General features: G+C 41.4%; 1 protein-coding gene across 42 annotated transcripts in view; it reads right to left on the bottom strand.

The window, feature by feature from the left end:
- Positions 1–23,865, bottom strand: part of ATXN1 (ataxin 1) — a 367,337-nt gene that overhangs the window by 73,583 nt on the left and 269,889 nt on the right. For all 42 annotated transcript variants that reach the window (XM_085573523.1, XM_077785675.2, XM_085573522.1 and 39 more), the window contains one exon: positions 18,250–18,357. The gene's annotated coding sequence lies outside the window, so the exon portion shown is untranslated. The remainder of the gene's footprint in view (positions 1–18,249; positions 18,358–23,865) is intronic.

Genomic DNA, 23,865 nt, shown 5'->3' with positions numbered 1-23,865 from the left:
TTTAGTGTATTTTGCATATCACTCCTGAAACAAACTGGCAGCCCACACCAGAAAGACTTCTGTCTGGGAAGAAAGTGACATTTGAGTCACCTTTGTTTTTCTCATTAGATACGAAGACATCAAACATTCCCTTCCTGTCTAATGGCTCCTTTTTTTGCTTCTATCTTATGAACAGGGCACATAATTCTGTGGTCCTTTAGAGCACTGCCTGCTTGACTCAGCACTGTGACATCTTGTGGTGCGTGTAGACTGTCCCACCCTGATGAAGTGTGCAAGGTGCCACCCATGGCTGAGCTGCCAACCTGGCAGGATGCTGCAGCACTCTAGCTGTTAATACCAGAAGGGTACAGAAGGAACGGCTCTGTGAAAGGCTGCTCCTGCTGCCAGCAGAAAGCACCAGCTTTGCTTTCTGCCACCCATCCTTGCTTCACACTGCTACTTTCTGCTGAGGAAGAGGCTTCTGAACTCTGTCGACTTTTGCCCTGCAGACCACACAGTGCCTTTGCCAGAGCTGTGAGTGAAACACCTTCAGTTAGATTATGCAGCGACACAAACTTCTTGGAAGGGGGAATTTAGTCCTTTTAGCCTTTTACTCCTATTACTGTCTGGTTCTGTCCTTTTTAATTCCCAAAATACCAACAACAGCTATTGTTTGACAACAGGCCTTTATCAAGTTAAAAAAAAAATCAAATTAACCTGCTTACTTCAAAGCCATGCTCTCTTCATTTTAGCTGGCACCTCATGAAAAAAAGGGTCTAGAACTAACCTCAAACAGTCATATGGAGAAAAACAACATATTTTCCCATGTCATCACCACAATAGCACATATTAACCACAACTATTCAGCCTGTCAATTTTCAGTTTATATTACGATAACTTTACCTAAAAGCATTTCATGGTTCAAAAACAGTAAGTGCAATGCCAAGGAAACATTTGCTGAACTGACGAGCATGGCAGCACTGGTGTGAGGAATATGCTTTCTGCAAAATGGGAAGCAGAGTAAAAAAGAGATTTCACTGGGAACAACGGGCTTCTCAGAACTTCCCCAAAACAGTGCTTCAGATTGGCTTAATCCCATAATCTAGGTTTAGTTTGGTCCTCAAGGGTGAATTTCCCACAAAAATTCAAAGAAGTGTGATGAATGGGAAAAGGAACACATGCTTTTTTTTTTTACTTGCACTGGTATTTCCATTGTCACACAAAGGAAGGTTTTTCACATCTACTGAGCATTTAAGAGAGGTAAGAAAATATAGATTCATGCAAGTCTGGACAGGGGACTATGTGAAAGGCACAAAGCCAATGCATTTTAGAAGTACTTTTGGCTGTATTATCTCCATTATTTGTATGGAACTAAGCATCATACAATCTTTGGTTACTTTCCTCATTTTATGGAGGACAAAGCGAATCTCTTAAATGGAGTGGTTCAAATTCCATATTAAAACCCCTCAATTTTGACAATCATATGCCCACACTCAGGCTTCAAAAACATTCTCACATTACAACACTACCAGTGTCATCACTCCAGAAGCAACTGAGAACTTACTGCATAACTTCTCAGTGACCCAGAGCAAGGAGAGGATTGTTAAAACAGCAACAACTGGAACTGTATGCTTAGGCAGGGACAGCAAACCAAGTGAAAAAACCTAAACCAAATGAAAACAAACAAAAAAACCCTTGAGAAGCCTACAAAAACACTCTGCAGGCTATGCTATTACTATCTTCCTTGTAGTGATTTGCCCAAAGTTAGGCCATGGTGACACCATGCAAGCTTCCATAATAAATTAATTGGTAGGTTTGCTTTTCTGGGCTGCAAGAGCAGCCTAAGCCACTTTGGTTTGTGACTTCCTAGGGTGCAACTTAGATACTCCAGGGCAGCTTTACTCCTAGGGGTGAACAGGAATGCATTTCCCCTTCTTGGTTTTGGTGGGAGACACTCTGAAGGTGAGGCATTCTCCCCAAGGACAACCAATTTCAATGCTGGTTGGACTGTAAATGAGTCTCCTTTAAAGAGCTATTATTAAGCCAGGTACTGTTCCCTGTTCCTCACTCTTTATGAAATAGGAGGGATGCGTGTTCCTGTGTGTCCTTTCTAGACAGACCTTCTGCCTGGAAAGAAGTTAGCAATAGTGCAAAAAGGGTAAGGATGGGGGAAAATGGGTAGAACCCTGCAAGTGAGCCTTCATTTGTTTCAGAAGTGAGTGGTTATCCATCTGTGGTGCCCCACACCCAGTCTGAAACAGATGTTCCAGCAGATCTTCCATGAACTCATGATCAGTCTGAGATAGACCACATCCAGTGCTCAAAAACAGAGAGCTGAGCCCCTCCACTGCTCCTACAGCAATTCCTGTCACTGAATGTACTGCTGACAAAGCCAGGACTGTGTGGTGCCCAGGCACAGCTGTTATTAGCTGTATCTGCCCCTCATCTCATGGAAGCTTTAAGGGAGCCACTAAGTGAAAAGCAGTAGCACTGCAAGTTGTGTTCACCCACTCAATAAACTAACAGCCATTTTTTATGCAAGTATTGCAGCTCATCAGTTCTACTATGGAATCCCACAAAGTATGAGACTTCCTTAATTTAGAAAAACTGCATATTATATCAACTACTGAAAATCTTGGTGTGGAGCAGAAAATGTTTTGAGTCAACAGTCTGAAAAGTATATTTTTGTTTAATTTTATAGCATGTTTGATGTTTTCAAGATGAGACTTAAGGAAATGTAGTATCAGATTTCAGATCGGAAGTCTTCTCTGTTAAATCTTGTATTATTTTCAGACTATGCAATATGCTTTAGTTGATTTTTTAAAAAATTAAAAAAACATGTTTCACTGTTGAGACTTTATCACATTCACAGTACTTACACATGTACGTAACTTTCAATCAGTCAGGCCAACTGCAATCAAAAGGACAAGAGAGTGTTAAAAAGGTAAGTGTGCCCTGAAGTGTTGTTCTGAACAAGAACTAGACACAACTATGCATTAGGCATCTCTAAAATAGGTCTTTCATGTCTAATAAGTACAGATCACAATATACGTTGTGTATCAAAGGGTAGGCAAGAGCTACATTCTTCCTGAGAAAGAAAACTGAACAGAGAAGAACTGAAAGCCTCTGGGTATAGGATGTGATTGTTTTATTAGAAGGAAGATTATCACATAGAGGCCAAGGATAAAGTTGAAACTTGAAAGGAATATGAGTCAGGGAAGCTGTTCCAGATGGCAGAGCCATGTGGGATGTGACTGACTACACCATCTACTGTGGAAATAAAAAGGAAGAAATGAAAACTTAGTGTTGTGAGAGCATATAGGACTGACAGTGAAATAAGAAAGAACTGAGAGCAGTAGAATGAAATTGAAGGCAGAGTTATGAAATGAGTCCTTCAGAAATTCTGAAGTGCAGCCACACCACTTCAATCAGCTAATACAAAAAAAGTCTCAGTCACTGCTTCAGATAAACCCAAACATCTCAGAGTTTCTGTGCCTGTCCAGAGCACATTTTCTCTGGTTTTGGGTTTGACATAACATGTGGGCAGCTTCTTAGGAGAATCTCCAAGCATATACTGAAGGAACAGTCAATTACCAGTATCTACTTACTGATGGTTCCACCACTAGTGTTATAGCCAACATCACAAGTGAGTTAGACAGAATTATGTAAATTCCCTTAAGTTGACAAAGATGGTGTCTTTGTCAACTTAAGGGAAATTTTAAAAAGTGAAAGCTGAATGTTGTAAGACTTGTTAACAAGTCCTTGAGGGAAGTGGAGGAAGCCATGAGGTCTAGACACTGGGAACATAATAAGGCAAACACCTCAAAAATGCATTGCAGTGACCTGTCCTATCCTGTCAGGAAAACAAACACGGCATGAAGCACATAAACTGGTCTTCTGCATCTCTTGCTTCAATGCAAACAGGAGGTACATAAAAATAAAGCAAAAATAATAATAGACAAAGATTTGAAACAGATTCAGACAGTATTTGCAGGCTGTAAATTCCCTTTGATTCAAAGATGGGATTTTAACCAGAAGTTAGATGTGTCCCTCCTGGACTAATTAGTCTGTTCACTATACAGCAGCCCATGTTACTATCCACTATTATCCAAAATGACTGCAAAGATAGGTGGATTTGGAAGCCAAGGTACACATTGTCTGAAACCTCCATTCTCCACGCAAACATACACATTCACATTATGACTTCTTTGGTTTGGAGCATCCTTTTGTTACATTTATGTACTCAAATGCCCAGCCAAAATGGGCTTTGGCTATAAATCTAAAGCCATAGCAGCAACAGTAAGTTCAACTCAGGAGATTCTTATTAAAATGGCAAAGAAGTATGTTACATTTAAATAACTCCTGAAAATTATTTCAGAGACACGTCTGATCTTGACCTTCTTTACTGAAAGCCTAACCTTAGGTCTATCAAGTCAATAAAAAGACTTGGGGGCTTGAAATCTGACTTCAGGCTACAGTTATTTTTCCATGACTGACGCTTTTCCAGTCATGTTCTTTCCTGGTCATGGGCTTCTCCATTTCAAAGCAACTGAACTCTTAACCTACCTAAACTAACATTGTTGAAAACAGCTGACCTGAATGAAGGTGGCTTAAGACTCTTGGTCTTCCTATAATTGCATTTGTGGAAGCCACAGAGTCTGTGGTCAGTTGGCTACTTCTTTACCTGTCCCCTCTTCCCAGTGAAAGAATGCTTCTACAAATATTCCTTATTAAAACAAAACAAACAAAAAAAAAAAACACCACAAAAACAAAACAAACCCTCCAACAATCTGGAAATCTCTCTTGCAAAGGATAAGCTTGTTCTTCCAGGACACAAGATTAATCTGATTGCTTTAAACTCCCCTGGCTTTATCTGGGTGCGTAAATGAGACATCTAACTGCTACAGCCATGTACGCCAGCCCGCCAGACACAAAGCAGAGCTAAAAACCAGCCTGAGACTCTTGCATATCTTTCACACTTATTCTTTCAGCCTTGAGGATGTTTTCTTAGTTAGTCAATTTTAAATCTACCTATTGTATATACAGTATAATTTAAAAACAGCACTCAAGCGTACAAGATAAACATGTGCCCCACTGAGTTACTAAACAAGAGATAATAAATTTGCATCCCTGTGAATTTACTACTGCCATGTAGCTGCCTCCAAAGTACAGAGCAATAGAAAACCACGGTGCTGTGCCAAGTAAGTGAGAGGGCTCATGCAGAAAAAGGCCAGTGCTCTAGAGGCACAAACAGAACTGTGCAAGGGAGAAGCTCAGCAGTCACTGAAAACAGGGCCTGCTAGACAGTAAATGTGTATATTGAGGACAAAGAGAGAATTTTTTAATGAGAGCAGTAAGGTTCTTACATGTGGTATATGTGGGGAGAAGCCACACAGTTACAAGGTAAGAGGGCAGCTCTCAATTTGCATTCACTGCAGAAGCTAAAAGTGAGCAGCATGAAGGGGATGGAGCACAAGAGCTTTGCCAAAGGTGCCAAAAGAATCTGGAAAGATTGAGAGCTCCTTGTGGCAGAGGAACCCAGCATTGTACAGAAGAGTGAAAACATCCCAGGAACATGAGAAAGTCAGGTTTCAAGCAGCCAGAAACAAAAATACCTCCAGGATTTTGAATGGCAAATTCAGCCAGAGCTCTTCTATTGATACATCCCAAAGAACAGAGAGTAGGATTTGTGCTCTGCCATCCCTCTGCATTTATCCATCTCTGCACCATCTTCGCTCTGGTGTCCTTCAACAGCCCAGCCTCGTTCCACATCCTGCCATGCTGGCCTGGCACCTGGGCAAGGGATGCCACAGTCCTCTGGATGCAGAAGTGGGACTTGCTGCCAGCCACCATCAAGGAGAGCTACCAAGAGCAGAGCTTGGCTGTCTCTTTCCTCTCAGTGTCAGCAGTAGCTCATGCCTCTCACCTCCACAGCCTGTTGAATTTAGCAACAACAACAAAAATAATTGTAGGAATGTAATTGTCTTTGAGACTTTTGCTCCTGCAGGATCGGTGGGAATTAGCCAAGACAGTGTTATGGGGAGGGAAGGAGGGAAATGGGGGTGGACAATCAAACAGACAATCATCATCACCACCACACACACTTCATGTCCTTGGAATCCAGACTAAAAACACCCAGGCTCTTGAGCAGAAATACTTATGAAAACATTTCATAATGCTTTAGCAAGCAGTGATATCAGTATCATTATCTGCATTTTATGGCTGCAGCACTGACTGGTCATGACATGCCTCAAGTCACCATCAGATAACTTTCCTTCTGGTTCTGCCACTGTGTCTCCTGACTGCAAGTCAGTGCCATCCCAGTGGAGTCATCCCAAACCACAGGCTGCATAGGAGGACAGGGCTGCTGGAGTTAATACATTAGTATCTAACACCAGCTATTCATTTGCAGACAGGACAGAGGAAAAATAATTATAAAGATATGATAAAAACCATGAAATATAATTCTCTGTCCAAAAGGCAAGGCTGGCCTTTAACAGGTTTAGTGCACTTGAATTGTAGATGCATTTAATGAAAAGGTAACATAAGATAAAACTGACTGTGTGATTGCTTAAATTAAGAACCAAAGCACTATCTCAAAGAAGACTGAGCAAGAGAGAAGATAGGATCTGAAACTCCAGCTTTCTGATCAGGTGTCTTCTCAAACACCTGGGGCTCCACTCTTAAAAACCCCATAATGTTTCCTCTGCTCTTCAAATCCAGCCATGCATAGCACTATTAGACCAAACTTTACCAAAGCTGAATTTCTACCATTTTCCTTTGTTCCCTTTGCATGTAAATGGATAAAGTAATTGGTAGTTGCTCAAGAATAATTTAAATTATTCCTTATTTATCCCTTAGGTTTCAAATTGTTCATATCAGAATTAATTCTTACAAAGGGAAGAATGTTATCATTATAAGATGAATCTAAAAATAATTAGAAAATAAGAAGACAGGAACTATTGCATTTCCTTTTTACTGCAAGAAGTGATATGAAAGTGCAGCATGAATAGTTGGTTTATTTCTCTAATTGCATATTCTTCTCTGTATCTCCTCCTTCTTACTGTTTTCAGGTAAAGATCAAGGATACAATTTCTTCCCTATTCAATCATAAAACTGGAGTCAGGTAATGCCCAGCAAGTCTTGATCTCTGCCATCAGTCTCCTACCTGCTGTCAGCCTGTCTGACATCCATGGGCAGAAAATGCCTTAAACTGCATTCCATAAACTGTCCCATACTGCTGCTATGAGTAGTCTTAAGACTGATGGTCCTCACAGGTAATTGCATTTCTAGTGACAACCACTGTCTGAGATAAAGGTTTTACAGTGTTTGTTTTGAGTTGCTGCATTGCTACCACTACAAGTTATTGCATATTAATGCAATGTCAAAAGAAGTACCATGTTGTGATGTCAGGATGCAGCCTTGCCCTCATTTTGTAACCTCCTCTATCAAAGTATCAAATTCTACTTCCTGGACCATCTTTGAACTGGATTAAAATAAATCAAGTGAAAGGATGCTGTCAGAAAGGAAAGACTTAAGAACATATGGGAACGGTTCCCCAGATGAATGCTCCTCTCCCTCTGCTACAAACATGTCTATATGCACTCTGATCAGGCAGGTAGGCTGGGTTAGAGCCACATGTAGCATCTTGGAGGGTCACACACTGTTTAGATAAGGTAGTGGTCTGACTAAGAGCCATGAGAAAGCCTCCCACAGTCTCTGTTCCAGTAAGATGGTTTACAGACAAACAATCATCAATCTGCAACTCTTCATCCCCCACACCATCTTCGCCAAAACAGAAATGGAAAGTACAAAAAAAAACCCATAGAACCAAGAAGAGATGCTTTAATATGACAAATCTTTTCTAAACCAAATCACTCGGGTTTTCCAGCACAATACAGGCACCGTGACCAAACCCATCTGAGTGCAATTTCAGTTTCAACTACATCGATAATGCCAGCTTTGCACAACCATAATCACAGTTTGTTGCACTCTTCACAACATTTTGAAGTCCTGAAGGAACATGCAAATAGAAATGCCTTCACTGAGCTTAAGTACATTGTCATAAGCCTTAAAATGCCAATCATAATTCAATTACGGACCATTTATCCTATTTCAATAGCTTTCCCAAAGAAGCAATCACCAGTGCTTTACATTTTACCTTTAGCACTGGTCTCATCAGACAAGTGGGTTTGTGTTGGCATGGTGGTTTCCCTCTGACCAAGGATAAACACCAATCCCTACTGCTTCGAGGCTCCAGCCCTGACATGCCAGACAGCCTTAAAAGCATGCAGAAGTTAACAAGCAGGCTCAGGGCTCAAGCTTGTAAGAGAAAAAACAGCTACTTCAGGTCTACACAATAGGGACCATGGGGTGCAAACACTGGCATTCATCCCCTGCCACTAGTACTCCAGTGCTCTTTCTCCTGCTGCTCCCCACTTCCAAATTTAGTGCAGTCATTTCAGTGAACAAAACTCTTCCTGCTCTTTCAAACCATTTTTATGCATTTAATTGGTGCAGATCTGGGAGCAAAATGAAAACTGCCAGTCCCAGTCTGACCAAGGAGCAGCATTAAATCTGGAATTCTGATTGAGTTGTCCTGTTATGATGCTCCTGGCAAGCTCTTACTAGGCAGATCGACAGAAACCAGTAACTAAGTCATGATTTAAAACATGATTTAAATATCTGCACTGCAGTGAAGAATTATGTACACACTGATTTCATGTGTGGTTTATACAAAACAGACTTCCTCTAGAAAATGCGGAGTACAGCTCATTCTGAATCTACTCTATCTTACACATGCGCCAGGGGGTGCATAGCCAGCACACATCCGTTTGCAGGAACAAAACACATCCCTCTAGTACTAGACACACTGAGCCAGTGTTTACACACTGATCTGCTAATAAGGAGACCCAGGAATTCCAGAACATGAGATTTATATTTATTGCTATTCTACATTGCCACAGAATGTGCCAAGTTTGGGCACTTTAAATGATGAGGGCTGCTATTGCACATTCCCTTATCAGCCTTTCACACAACTGCGTTACTGAAGCATCCTGATAAGAATGTCTAAAATGTCTGCTATGTTTTAAAACAGCAAACTCTTCCTTTTCAGCTCTGGCCCAGCCATTTCAGTCAACAAAGCTCTTTCTAGTTTTTCAAAACACTCTCTACTCACTTAATGGTTGAGAACATACTGACTGTCTTAGAAACTGCAACTCCCCAAAATAATACAGCACAGCTATTTATTTGTGGCTTGACGTGGTATTTTGTGGACTACTATTTCACAAAATGGAATGACACATGAACATCCATCTTTTGACGAGATCCAAGTTCTGATCACACTTCAGAACATCACACACAGAACATTAATGCACCTTTTAAACTACATAAATCAGGAAACTGTGCAACTAAAAGGACCAACTTGCCAAACCCAGCATATGTTTTTGCACTTGCTTTTCCATTCCCAGGCTCACTCAGATCAATGTATATATAGATAGGCATACGTGTGTGTGTGTGTGCGCGCGCACGCGTTTGTGTGTGTGTGTGTATATATACGCATTTGTTCTCAACCGCATCTCCCAGGAAAGTGCCAGTCAGAGGAAGAACAGCCAGGGAGTAAAAAGCCACATCTACTATAATGAGTGAAAACAGTTTTATTTGTAGTCATTTTGGGATTGTCAAGGTCTTCTTTGATTGTTTCTTCCAAAACCTCTCTTCTGTAAGCTCACTCAAAGTCTTTGAAAAAAATAATCAATAGAAAACTTAGCTGGAATTGAATGTTAAAATACCAAATTATTAAAGTCACCTATCCCTGCACTCATTTCATTCTGCAAGAATCCCACCTGAGAAGGAAGAAGGGAGAGGTGGAGTGGGAAAAGAACAGCTAATTAGCAAGGTTTCATGATCTAATTCAACATGCCAGCCCATTTTTCTGTTAGTACTGCTCATATAAACAGGATGAAAAGCAGAAGTCTAAGTTTTTCACACTTTTATTCCTCAGTTTCACCATTTCTGGTTGTCTGCCTTGGTACTTCTGCCCCTAAACACAATGCCCCCAACTCCCTCAGTGCTCCAGAGCACCACATCCAGAACCAGGAAAGTCATTCACATGGCAGGATCAAAGATACCCAGCAGGATATGTTTTTTCTGAGAGCAACAAGGCTACAGGCTATGAGCTGCTCAAGATCTTCCCTACCACTTAGTACCTTCACTGCAGTCCCAGCAAGCCACCCAAGGCTGAGTGATGCTTGACAGTACATACAGCAAAACTGCAGGCAGTACCTGTGCTGGCTGCAGAGTTGCTGGCACAGACTGGTGGGATTGTGCTGAGCAGGCTCAGGCATACAGAGGGTACACTGCAGGGCAAGGCTGTACAGACACTCTTGTTGGACTCTCACCAGCAGCACCCTGCTCAGTCTAATTAGCACAGCCAGAGAATATGTAAAGAGAGAAGCAGGGCTAATTAGCCTGAGCAAAGCACCTTGTCAGCTTGGGAATCTCTGCACACGGCTTGGATGCGCAAATAGATGTACCCATAGTGACTGAGCCTTTCTTACTCCTTGCAGTCAGCAGGTATTTTATTATGCCCAAGAACTACTTACTGCTGAAGCAACGTGTGAGAGCAGAGTGGGGTGATTCCTCAGTTCTTAATGCTGCTTTTTTGAAGCAAAGAACTGCAGGGATTTATATATCAGTGTATGATGCTTTCTCCCATTGCATGTGCTTAGACAGAAACTTAACAGCCTTCCTTTGCATGATCTTTTTTGAGGGAAGGTGATCCCCTTGTGGTTGCTGTGTATTTGTCTATTTCTATTTCCTTGCATAGCATTCTAGGTAGTTGAAAAGGAAAGGAAGAACACAATGCTGAGAATAGTTTCACTACTTCACTGTACCTTCCTCATCTCAAAATACTCTCCAGATGGAAAGAGTTTATTTGGAAGTAGGCAAGCAGAAGGCTGACTGAAGAAAAGTGATAATTACATTAGAATAATAACAAGAAAACCCAGAGCTAATGAAGTCTGACAGTTTAATTTAATTTAAGAAGAGACTTCACCCTATAATGAAGACATGTAAAGTTCTACAGCCCTTTCTATGGATGCCATCAGGACAGCAGGACTGCTTACTAAGCCAAATCCCTTCAGCTGAACTGGTTTGACTGGTCAATGATAACAAGAAGGAAGTGCTTGTACTTATATCTCCTTGATGGCTCTGCAATATCCCTCAGGTTGAATATAGTTATACAAATGTTTTAATGTTTCTGGTAAAAGTAAAAAGGATCCCGGTGATTTGCACTGTGGAATTAATGGACATGTCTTAACTCAGAAGTAAGTTATGAGGACCTTCCCACTTCAAAAGGCAGCAGTACATGACTGACTAAGAAACATAATTTTATCTCTTTTCCCCATAAGAATCTGACTCTTTAACAAAGTTGCTTGCAGAGCACAGCTTTAAAAAAAAAAAAACAAACAAACAAACAAACAAAAACAAATACAAAAACAAAACAAAAAAAACTCCTTTTAAACAGGCCCAAAAGATTTTAACTGTGAATATGAAAAGTACCAGTTCCTCTAGTGCTCTTCTTGTTGCTCCACCCTGAGTGTCAAGCTCCCTTTTACTTCACCAGAGGTTCATGTTATCTGAAGTTTCTTTTTGTCAGCTATTTGCATCAGAAATGATAAATCAAGCTGATGAGAAGACAAGTTTTATCTTCCAGAGAGACAAACTCTTGGGAGCTGAAGGCTTAAAGCAGTTTGCCCACTGCCTCCACTAAGGACACTTTTGTTGCAAGGAATCCCCACAGCTCTGTTTACAAATATACCCCTGTCTAGGAAGCCAACCCACATTTTGCCCAGATTATTTCAACTGACACAGATTTTGTAATGTTTTAGCAGGATTCACTGCAGTCCAAACACTGGAAGTGAGAAAAAGGGAATTTATAAATCACCACCCCAATTCTGACTGAAGATTGCCTGGCACAGAAAACCACTAGTGCTCCTCCCCTTATCTAATGCAGCCCTCACTCTCCAAAGAGATTTCTTCTATTACTAGTGCAATAACTTGGTAATAAGTTGCACTACTGCAATAAACTTTATTTGCCATAGTAGGGTTTTTCTTTCCTTTAGAGAGCTGCCAGGAAAACTCATTAGAAATGAATAAAAAACAGTATCTCTGATTTCCTTAGTCTGTCTCTAGTTCTGACACCTCAACAGGAAAAGAAGCTAAAGGCAATCCTGTCAACTTGCTTATCTTCTTCCTCTTGACCCTTGTGCCATGAGGTGCCTCTGAAACATTCATCAGTGTCTGTAGCTGGAAACAGCAAAGCTGATTAACAACAAGAAACATAAAACTCACTGAGAGGAAACCTGATAGCATCAATACAGCCAGTTTGAATAAAAGTATCTGATAATCCTTCCCAAAATATGCATCCAGGGTCAACATGCCTAGCAGGCTGCAAACAAACCTGAAATAAATATGAACGAGGAACTTGTTCAGAATAATACTCTGCTAGAAAGGGCTCATGATTCCTCTTAACTAACTTTAACTAACCATCAACAGCCTTTCCTTTTCAATGCATGCTTCAAACAGAAAATGGGAAAAAAACTCCTCTCTAGGAGAGCTTAATTTATATTCTCTCCTTGCTGCTGCTGCTGCCACAAACATTATCAGCTTTGAGAGAAGCATTGGCAGGTTACGAGATACTGTTAGGGTCATCATGGGCACAGCAAACCAGCTCACCAGTGATGCTAACTATCACAGCAGCACAAGAAAGTGGCAGTGAAACACAAGAAGTATAAGAAAAGCAGAAAAAAAATTCTCACAGGCATGAGACACCTGTGTTTTGATCAGCTTTACCCCCAGAAACAACCTGCAAATAGTAGGGCAGCTTTCATGCCACGCTGTAAAGGCTGGGCTTGGTTCCCAATGCTTCTTAGTTTCACTGGAAGTTTCTTGGACCAAGCAGAGTTGCCACAAGGATCAGAAATTTCTCCAGCTGGCACCACCAAGTTAAAGACAAGGAACCATAAGCTACAGTGCTGAACGACAGGAGATGCTTTTTGTGGTCTCATGGACCACACTGGTATTGTGATCATTAACAAAGGCATTATTCACCTGCCTGCCTTGCTGCATTTACTCACTCCAATGCACTGTGCACTAGGACTGCCTGGACTTCTCTAATGCCAAATCATGAAACAAAGCTGACAGCAGAAAGCTGGGGCAGCAGTTAAAGTGACTGCCAAAGAGAAATCTGTTTGCTCAGGCAAAAGCTGTTCTCAGTCCAAACATGGGAGTCATAATCTTACAGCCATTTGCTTGGAAGACAATGAAGGGAAGACAGAACAGACTGGGAAACTACAGCTTGCCACGGTAGAGAAGAGAACAATCTTTGTGCCCAGATTTCTTTGCTCTGCAGGGTAAGTTTTACAAAGCTGACAACCAGTAGCAACATGTAGTGGCCTCAGGCGTAATGTCTGCCTATCAAAGACTTGGATTTTAGCCCTGGAAAAATTACAGCTTCTCACTTCTCTGGAACCTATACTGGACGAGAAGAAAGCAAGAGAGTAATGAATGACCTAACTAAAAATTATTTTAATACATGGATTGCATACTATAAGCCATAAACTCAGGATTGCAGGGAGAACTGGGCGGAGATATGGAGAAAGAAAACATCATGTCTTGACAGGAGCACCATAGCCACAGAAGACAAAAGACAACCAGCTGGGGCTGCCATGACAGCAAAGTTACCTACTGGAGTGGTAGGGGCTGGCACACTGAATGGAATGTATGGTTCCAGATAAGCCCTGGAGACATAAGAGGAAGCTCAGCAGTTAAGGCTGGAAAAGACAGTGAGGAAAAGGTGAAATCATTAGCTGAAGAGCCAGTCAGCAGGAATGTAGAGAAGAGAAAAGTAAATCCAAGGAAGCTGCACAGATGTGAATTAAAAAAGGTATTTAGTCCTCTGGAGCACTGGTGGCTTATAACTTCATTGCTGCACATCCTTCTGCAGGACTTGAAGCCTCTCTGCTGGGTGGCAGGTGCAAGCAGGCGTGGCCCAGCTCTCGCCTGTTGTTCCTATGTGTCCATACACTGATCATATGGAGGATCCCCACCAACAAAACAGCCCAGCTGCTGCCAGCTGCCAAAGCCAGTTTGCCACCCATGCAGTCTGAGGATGGCTGTGGCTTCAAGGCCGAGAGAGGGGGTGAGCTGAGCTGATGCATAGAAACGCCCACCACCACCACCACTTTGTATCTGCACAGGCACACTTGCCCTGCAGGATTTCTGCAGGATCCATTTTAATCCAGTGTTCAACAGCTAAAGTAAACTGCCAAACTGAAGGCCCAGAGTTATGGTCAGAGGCTTTTTTTTGAAGCCCCACAAGAGACTCAAACTGTTTCAGCTTCCTCTCCCAAACGACAGACTTGAGCTGTTCTCGCCTGGCTGCCGGAAGCCTGTGACGTGAAATAAAAGCCAGGAAATACAACTTTCTGAATAAACATTTATTTGGTGAGAAATACTTCTGATTTTTTGGCAGAGAAATGGCAGAAACCTGAAGCCCTATGTATAGCATGCCTGCAGAGAGAAATTTCTATTTAAAGGGAAGCTGCAGCTGTCTGTAGCTCTTAATGAAGAATAATGCCTAGGAATAAATTACTGCTGTTCGGAGAGACATTTCTCAAATTAAAGTGATTCTTCCTCCCTTTTTCCCTCTCACTATAAATACCAATTGACATGTACTGGGCTGTTGTTTGTAAGAACGGACACATACAGCTCTGCTCTTTTCTCAGCAGCCTGGTAATTTCCATAGAAAACCATGGAGTGATTTAGCATACAGATACCAAAGCAACACAAAAGCAGAGACAGCCAGAATCATTAAGTCTGCATGTGTCAAAGCTTCCCATAGCTCTTCCAAGGTGTGTACAGCTCAGAACAGAAACCAGGCATCACTTCCAACCACGCCACAAACCCAGCATTGAGGCTCCAGGCGTGGGAGATGGCTGCTCGCTAACCTTCAATTTCCATCACTTGTACAGCCTCCTCCCCGAGGGGCTGCTGCAGCAGCAGGACAGGCAGGCAGAGAAGGTGATGCTCTGGGGAGAGGGTGTGCCTGGGCTGCAGCCAGCCTGGCCAGGCGGCTCAGGAAGCAGCACTGACATCAGTTCCAGAAGCTGTCGCTCCCAGACCCATCACGGCTCCACGTGCCAGGAAAAACAGCCGGCAGCCACGGGGGGAGTACATGGGAGATAGGACCCAGGATAAAGGAAGCAAGGAGGGCCAAGGAACAGAAAAAGAAGGCAGCAGCTCAAAAATGGGATGGAACTGGGGCTAAGCCATGTGCAACCATGGTCCCCCAAGACCCTATTCAGAGTCATCCCTTACAGCAGCAGGTTCCTGCTGAAGGCAGGGCATAGAAAGCCTGTCTGGGCTAGAAGTGGGGATGTTTACTATCCTACCATCTGCAGTTTGCCCAAAATAACAGTTATAGATATGAGATCAACTAAACACGTTTCTGTTATTGACACATACTGGATTTAGAGATTTATTTTCCACTTCCCACAAACTGTGCCAGAGGTTTTCACATAAGCACAGAAAAAAAAATGCCTGCGAGTGAGGAACATGAAGAGTTTATTCATTGCTCCTGTTAGAATGTGTTTGTGCTTGTGTGGCTAGCACTCCAAAAAAGCTGTGGCATATGTTTTCAGGATGGAAAAAAAAAAACCTTAGGATACCTACATCCTACCAGAAAATTACAAAACCGTATGCTGGAATACACAAGGTACCCTCTGGCAGGAGCAAAGGAGCCTTGTCATGCTTCATTTTTACCCTTACTAAAATAAACGTTCCTCTTTAATGAACCCTCCTGACATCCCTTTTTCTCTCCCCAGAAGTAGAATATGGACTTGATTTGTACAAGCGCTGCTATTCCAGAAATGCTTTTCATCCAAATGAAGAGAGCAGGAAAAAGGAAGCAAGAACTTTGTACTGTTTAGTAAACAGGCAGTTTCTAGGTGGATACAAGACACTGGTCTCAATTTACTGCACCCCTCCCTCTCACACCCCCCCTTCCTCTGAAATTTGCCTGGTGGCAGAAGGCAGCAGCAGAAGGAAACAGCTACCACTTGCAATGGGAAAAGTTTGATCATTTTCCTCACATCTTAACATGACAACACCCTGCAAACAGGGAAGAGAGAGTAATATTTTTCAGTAAAATCACTGTATGCTAGGATTTCCTTTCAGGAGAAACACTGTACCTCCTTACCTCTGGTATACTTCTCTCCCTAAGAGGTTAAAGGAAAGAGGAGAGGAGGAGCCTAGCTCACTGCCTCCTTCTTGCAGCAGTGTCCTCTAAGCAGAAGCCAGTCTCTTATACAAAATACAGTCTCAAGGAACTGCTAAAAAGCTCTCCATCACCTACAAATGATTCCTCAAAAGGAACCAGTCCTGGATGCCAGGGTAAGAGCAATTCTCAATAACACTTTTTCCCATCCATACCTAGTGAGAAGAGTGCTGCTTTTTCTGCACTAACCCAGGCTTCCTGAGTATAATCAGGGTTTTGGCACCACAGTAGCAGAACATCACACTGTGCTCTAAGTGGGCTGATTTGAAACCGTTTAGGAGAGGGCAGAATGTAATGATCACACTGATAGCATCTTCAACAGATATTACATCCCCTGCAATGGCTGATGATTGCCTCTTTCACTTTACCTGGCAGATCTGGCACACTACATACCTTACAGGACCCAGAGGATGCTCTTCTTCACTTGAGGTGGTGCTGCTGTTGCAATCAGTGGAGGTGATTGCAATATCTTAAACAAACATCTCCTATTATCCCAACAGCTCTGCATGCTAGGATGTTATTATTATTATTATTATTATTATTATTATCATCATCATCATCATCATCATCATCATCATCATCATCTGTCCTCTCCTGTTCTAGGATGCCAACATGCAAAGTAAGTCCTTGTGGTTTTAAAGAAGCCTTTTGAAATGTGGGAATAAGCTGATATGGCCATACCTGCTTGGGTGCATGGACAGTGAGAAGCTCCACATTTCTGAGGTCCCTTATTCATCTTAATGAGCTACTATCTTGGCAGCTTAGTGGTAACTAGAGTAAGTAAAAATTCCGAATGTTGGCTTTATTAACTATTTCACTGTAGGTCAAAACAGGTGGGAATGGCAAGAGATGAAAAAAAAAATTTCAGTGTCTCCTCTAATATCTATTTTGCATCTGGTTCTTGGGAAAACATCACCACTTAGACTGTCTCAATCTGCTTCCCAAAGCCTGAACCGAAAGGGAAAAGCAGAGCAAAGGAGGGAGCTAGAAGGCAAGCCAGAAAATATATTTATATTTACTACATTAATGGAAAGTGCACAAACTAGTTTGGTTGAACTGGAAGAATCTGCAGCTTGTTTTATCACTAACATCTTGAAGGACCACTGCATACTCTGGGCATAAGAATTAAGTAGTGACTTGCCTAACTTGGAAATTCCCATGGCTCTTTCTTAAGGAAAAAAATAAGGATTATTCTAAAACCTGGCAGGCAGAGAACTCTTTCTGTAGAATGTTTACATTTGATCTGCATGTTTGCTCATTTCAACCCAGAAAAGCAGTGGGCTTCATAAGAAAAAACAATGAACATAAAAATATTCATGCTTTCTCTTTAGCCATCCCTCATGGGAATATTTTCTTTCATTAACCCCACAGCTGAATCATGGTCTCAGTTGAGTGACTGTGTTTCCCTTGGAAAGGTGTGTTACTCCAGTTCCCATGAACACAAACCTCTAAGAGGAGCATTTGTACTGGAAATACTCAAACTAATATAACAAACTGACCATCAGGAGTCTGGAATACCAGAAATAATTACATATGCGTTCCTCTAATTTGAAAGTGGTCGAATAATTTCAACCATTGTGCAAGCATGCATAAAACTCCTGAATCTGACCTGTAGATGCATTAACTATTACCCATAGTATTTTTCATTCTTGTTAGGCTACATAGTCACATGGCCTTCCAATGCAGGCTCACATATTTAATTAAAAAGCAATAGCAGTGTGACAAATAATGGTAGCAGTCCAAGGAAAAGAAGCCCACCATCTTTCCTTAGATAACCTTAAACCCATTAAAAGAAAAAAAAATTAAGAGGGAGAGAAATTCAGCTCTTTGGTGCTCAGTGCATCACACAGAAGAGACCAAATAGTACAGGGTAGATACTATCTCCCAAAAGACACAATTGGAAGTATTTGTTGCCACTGCTAGGAACTCACAACATTCACTTTGTTCTTCCTTCAGGGAATTCTGGATTATCCTTTAGATTTTTCAGAAGCTGCTGGGTTGATCACTGGCTTTCCTCTTTCAAATAAAGTCAGATAGAGCTGTAAAACAAAAGCAAAACCAAGTAAGAAAGGAAAGCAAGGAACAAAAAGAGGAAAATCCATAGAGCAGTGTCACACATGAACAATTGACTCCTACATCTCCTTGAAGCAAATGCATTTTTAATGAGCTCTCAAGATGAAGATTCCAGAACAGACTGAGTGTATGACAAGCACTGATCGAGGATAGGAAGAGTCATTTGCTTTGTACATATTATTACGCAAAATTAAAACCCAGTTCAGAATTGCTGAAGCAGATACATAATTAAAATAGTTCTTGGATACTTCTGTTGCTGTAACAAGAGAAAGAAAAAAACTACTTGGAATTGGTGTTTTAAAAAGTGTTTGCAAACAAAGTCCAAAATGTGCAGAGAGATCCACACAGGAAGATTTTTGTTCTCAATGAAGTCCTCTAGAGAAACACCTATCTATTTCCATGGTTATCTGCAATATTATAACAGAGGAGTACTGAATCCAAAAATACACACACACATTCTTGCTGTTCCTCAGTAGGAAGTTTTTTTCATATTTGAGAATATTTAATATTGTGTGTTTCTTTCATTGCTTTTTTGGACAAAATTTAACTGTGGAGCGACTCTTTATTTATTTTTTACCTACTACACAAGGTATCAGACTGTCCTCAGCCTATTTATTTGGGTCAGAGGAAATAGTTGGGTTTCATTTTTATGTGAATCCCACACAGAATACTTAAAACGAAGTGTATACTGCTACATGCCCCACATTAAACATTTTTTTTCATTGAACCAGGTTCCCATGGTCTCCTTGTGCTTCCCAAATTCTTAGTTTCACTTTGTGCCACCAAGATTTCCTACCTCCTTAAATATTTCACACGTCACTTCAGGATTTGTGCACATGGATCCCATTATGGTAGAATAATATGGTTTATCCCTTATGGTAGAATCCATGTCCTCAAATCAAAAAGAAGTGCAGGACCAAAGTCTACACCTTAGTAGACGGTGCAAACTCTCTTCACTTGTTGGAGGAAACAAGGCAATCCAGAAAATTATTCATTTGACCTATCAAGCATCTGGTTTAGGACAGAATGATTCACTCTCTAGAAAGGTCTGGTCCTCTCCATAAAGTGAGTCTAGACACTGAGCTCAGATTAGATGGCTACATATGAATGCAGATGAATCTCACATTATGTGAAGGCAGGAAACAAGTCAGACAGATGGACAAGAGCAGTTCATGGGTGAAGAGCAGAGGGAAGACAATGCAATGATAAAAAACATTGCTATTCAAAAGATGTTTACACCTATGACTGGTTTAGTTGAACAAACAAAGCAACAACAAAACCTTCTAAAGCCCAAAGCAGTATCTGCCCAGCTGATCCAGTTTTGGTGTAAGGCTACTCCTGGATTTACTGGCTCAGGCTCAGCCCTCATGGTGAGGATGGTGACCACTAGTCCCAAAGTGTATGTGTCTTTGTTTTCTCCCTGATGGACTGTAGCAATGCAAGATACCTGTTTAAAAAATCTTCCCACTTTAAGTTTCTTCAGAATTACAAGTCCTTTGTGACAGAGGCACTGCTACCTCAAAAGCCTTCAGATACCAGCCCCTGGCTACACTTCCAAGACTTTGGTCAGCAACTTCTCTCTTCTACTGAAGTACGATTCTGCTGCTTATCTGACAGAGACACACCATCAGACATGGTCTCACAAGATATTTAACTTTAGGAAGCAGACCAAAGAGAGAAAAATAAGACAAACCTTTAAAAAAACCCCAAAAAAACCTTGAAACTTTGCTTAAAATCAAACCAATTTATTTTCAAGCCATTTATTTTTTTCTTTCAATTATGAGATTTTCACAATTTAAAAACCTCCACTCAGCTCAAAATACTCAAACCATTTTGCTTCTAAGTGTTAAGATGAAAGATTTCAGCATTTGCAAATTATTTATGGGGTTTTCCCCCAATAATTTGGCAACCCTCAAAATCGCAATTTTTAATCCTTATCTCTTGTCATTTAGCATTTGGGGGAACCTTCAAATGGAGTCCAAATGACTATGATAAAATATTTAAGTTTTCCAACAAAAATAGACGCCTTCCAATTATTTTCAGTAAGAGCAGAGATGTTTACTCCTGGCAAACTCCTGCTTGGATAGACTCCTGTGAGCCTCCCTGGAGAGTCAGCTGTGTGTAACCCTGGGCTGACACCCACTACACTCAGTGATTAAGTCCTTCTACTAACTTCAACAAGTGGGATTAGGATTTTGATTCTGTTCAAGTTAGCAAGGCTCTGACTGCCCAAACCAGGGCTTTGATCACTGAATCAGGAGCAAGGCTGTTTGCTAGCTTGCAGTGACCTTGCTGTCAGCCTGGAACATGTCTGCAAGTGCAGGGACACAGGAACAGGCCATAAGCAGCACCTATGCAACACAGTGCAGTGGTGGTACTCTGGGGCAGAGATTTTCTCCATGCACTTACATTTCACAGGAAAGATAACATGAAGCAAGGTAGCTTACACCTCAGGCAAAAAAAAGGGGTGAGAGACCTTGTATTTACCACAGGGTGCCTTTGTACCATGCACACAGCCAATTATTATGGAGCAGATTATGCACTATAAATTCACAAGCTAGTTTAATTTGCTACAACTTGCTCACTTGACCTTACCCACAGGCACTTCACTCTGTGAGGGCCAAGTCATGTATGCTTGCAAATGTTCCCAGGCACTTTTATGCTTAAGATTTAAAGATAGCATAGCACAAAACTCAGGATGCATGGAGAGATGTTGCTTCTTGAAGCACAACCCTCACCTGAAGAGCAGAGCACCCAGTCCCTAACTGGGACCATCTTTTTGCTAGGCAGATCTGATGGGCTCTCATGACATGCTCTTCATGGAACATGTAAAGCAGTCATAACTTGGAGGGCCCAGCAGACAAAGCTGGTTCGCAGTGCAATTAGGTCCTGACCAGACTTTGTGACTGAAGTTTCACCATGATCAACAAATCATTATCATGTACACGGTTACCGCTCACATCTCCGCTATAAATGGGAAGCGTTACCAAGGAAGCTATTTTTCATGGTCCCACAGCATTATGGTTACTCAGATATCACAGCAAGCCCTGTCTTTGAGAGCTAAAAAGGACACTGTGCTGACAGATTAGAAGTGTAATTGAGATATGAACAGATCTCAAATCAAAGAACATGGAAATACTTCTCAGGAGTATTTTGAGACTAAAATTGGACCCCAGGGCAATCAACAAATAAGGACAGTGGTACAAGCAAGCAACTGCAAATTGGCAAAACCTGAAAACCAGAAGTTGGCTACATGCAATATCCTGTATTTATTCCAAGAAAAGGTCATGCTCTCCCATTTTGCTTTGAAGATCAGGCAGTGAGAGATTACCATTTTACTAGTCCTTTCCTGCAGGTTTTTAATTGTCATCCCTTGCTCTCTTGCATGGTTTCCCTAATTCACAAATCAGCATAAGCTAATAAAGCTGTTTAAGAGACGGCAGCCTTGTGCCCAAGTTGTTTCGTTGTTCACTATTATCCCTCAACTAATCCTTCATCTTAAATAAAACCATAATTCATTTCCTGCTTTATTCTCCCTCTACATGAAATAGTTTTAGACAGGTTCAATCCTGCCTCACTGCAAATGGGAAAGGCGAGGTTTTATCTTCCTAAAGCGTGCATGATTTCAATTACCTAATGTGTGTATCATCTGTCATGTCAGGAAAAAACTTCTAAATTATTTTCAACAGGTTTAGCTGACTTTATACAACGAGAAAAGATTCCAATGGAAATAAATTTAAAAAAACAAACAAACAAAAAAAAACCCAACAACAACAAACCACCCAAAAACCTCAAAACCACAAAGCAACAAAGAATTTACTATCATTTAGATTGCAAGTTAATAAAAGTTTCTCTACATCAGCCATGCCAAACTTTGCCCATCTGAAAGTCTTCTGGCATTTTGTCCAGTGTATAAAGGCTGCTGCTGATGTTCTGCTAGTGTAAAAATTACTTAAATCCCAATTATGCCTACTTTAATACTATAGTGAAGCAGTATCACCTTAGGACAATAGAGGTTTTGTTTGCATAAAACAGGAAGGCATCATTCTGATTTCTGTTTAGCATCCATTCCTCATCTGAAGCTTGATTCTTCAAGGCTTTTTCATGTAAACAAACATCTCCCATGGCTTTGCATGTGGTCCACAGTGAAATGCCCAACTTCACAAGGTGTTACACCCACTTTGTTCAGGGCGAAGGGGAACAGTAAATCAAGTTGTTAGCACTTTGTATATCCTGCAGGTCCTAAACCAGAAAAAGAGGATGCAGATCATGGGGCTCAGACAAGGAAGCAATCCATCCTGCCCCTCCATTTGTAGCAGAGGGAAGAACATTTATGTTGCCTTCTCCAGCTCTGTGAACATCTTTCCTGTGTGAAAACCATCTCCAAGCATACTCAGAGGGAAAATGCAGGACAGGAACATGTACCTGTGAATAGCACAGAGATGGGAGCAGCAGGTGACGCTGAAAGGACAAGGCTGCAGCTCCAGTGCAGGAGGCACTACGCAAGATGCCATTGATTGTGCACAACTAACATTAGCTTGGAGTCATCTAGAAATCAGTGTCCCAAGAATTAATCTAAAGACCATCATTCATCATTACTTCACCCACAGCAGGTATTTTTCACAACTTAAGGCTCAGGTAAACCACCCCTCATTTTAGCATCAGCCTATGCAAAAAGATTGAGAGCTTTTGGACATAGTCACTGCACTCATCTGCCCTTCCAAACCTCTTCATCTGGAAACCATGGAAGTAACTTTGCCCCCAGAGCTGTCTTCACTGCTCTTGTTAACCATTCCCTAACCTCAACACCTCTGCACAAGTGACTGGAAAACAGATGAAGGTTCATCATGGCAGTTGTACTTGGGAAAAAATGCAGAACAGCTCAAATTCACACTCTCTGTTTACATGCTGCCTAATAACAATACAAACACAAATCTAACTAGGACCTCAGAGGCATCACTTTTACACAAATAACAGCAATCACAACCGTACTTCTTATTTGTACTTCACTAATACCCCATTTTTCCAAAAAGGCATGAGGTTAGACTGTGCTTAGCCTTGTGCTTCACTTAGTGGGCTCAGTTTCCAAGTTCCACCTGATCTTCCCTCAGAGAGTGCAGCATAAGGTATTAAAATAGCAAGTCAAGAGGTGGGCTGTGGGTGCAACACAAAATGCCACCAGGTGAAAACTAAGAGGAGCTCATTCAGGTTGTTTTGTCTAAGCAAGAACAGTGCAGAACCACAAGGAAAAAAATACCTCACAAATACCTCCTATCAGAGGTCAATGATGTACTTCTCAATAAAAATCCATCACCTTATTCACATCAGCATGCCCTGTTTGCCACTTCTTTATGGCTATCAAAGCAGGAATACTGGTGGGTGAGGGAGGGGCTGGGGAAATTTCAACACAGATCTAAATTTCTCTTAGGATGACAACTTTCTTCCTTCTCATACAGAGGTTTAAAGTAAAAACA

The sequence above is a fragment of the Lonchura striata genome, chromosome 2, assembly GCF_050655825.1.
Source record: "Lonchura striata isolate lonStrDom1 chromosome 2, ASM5065582v1, whole genome shotgun sequence".
Classification (NCBI taxonomy): domain Eukaryota; kingdom Metazoa; phylum Chordata; class Aves; order Passeriformes; family Estrildidae; genus Lonchura; species Lonchura striata.
Note: the sequence above shows the minus strand (reverse complement) of the source record. Positions and strands in the feature narration are given on the sequence as shown.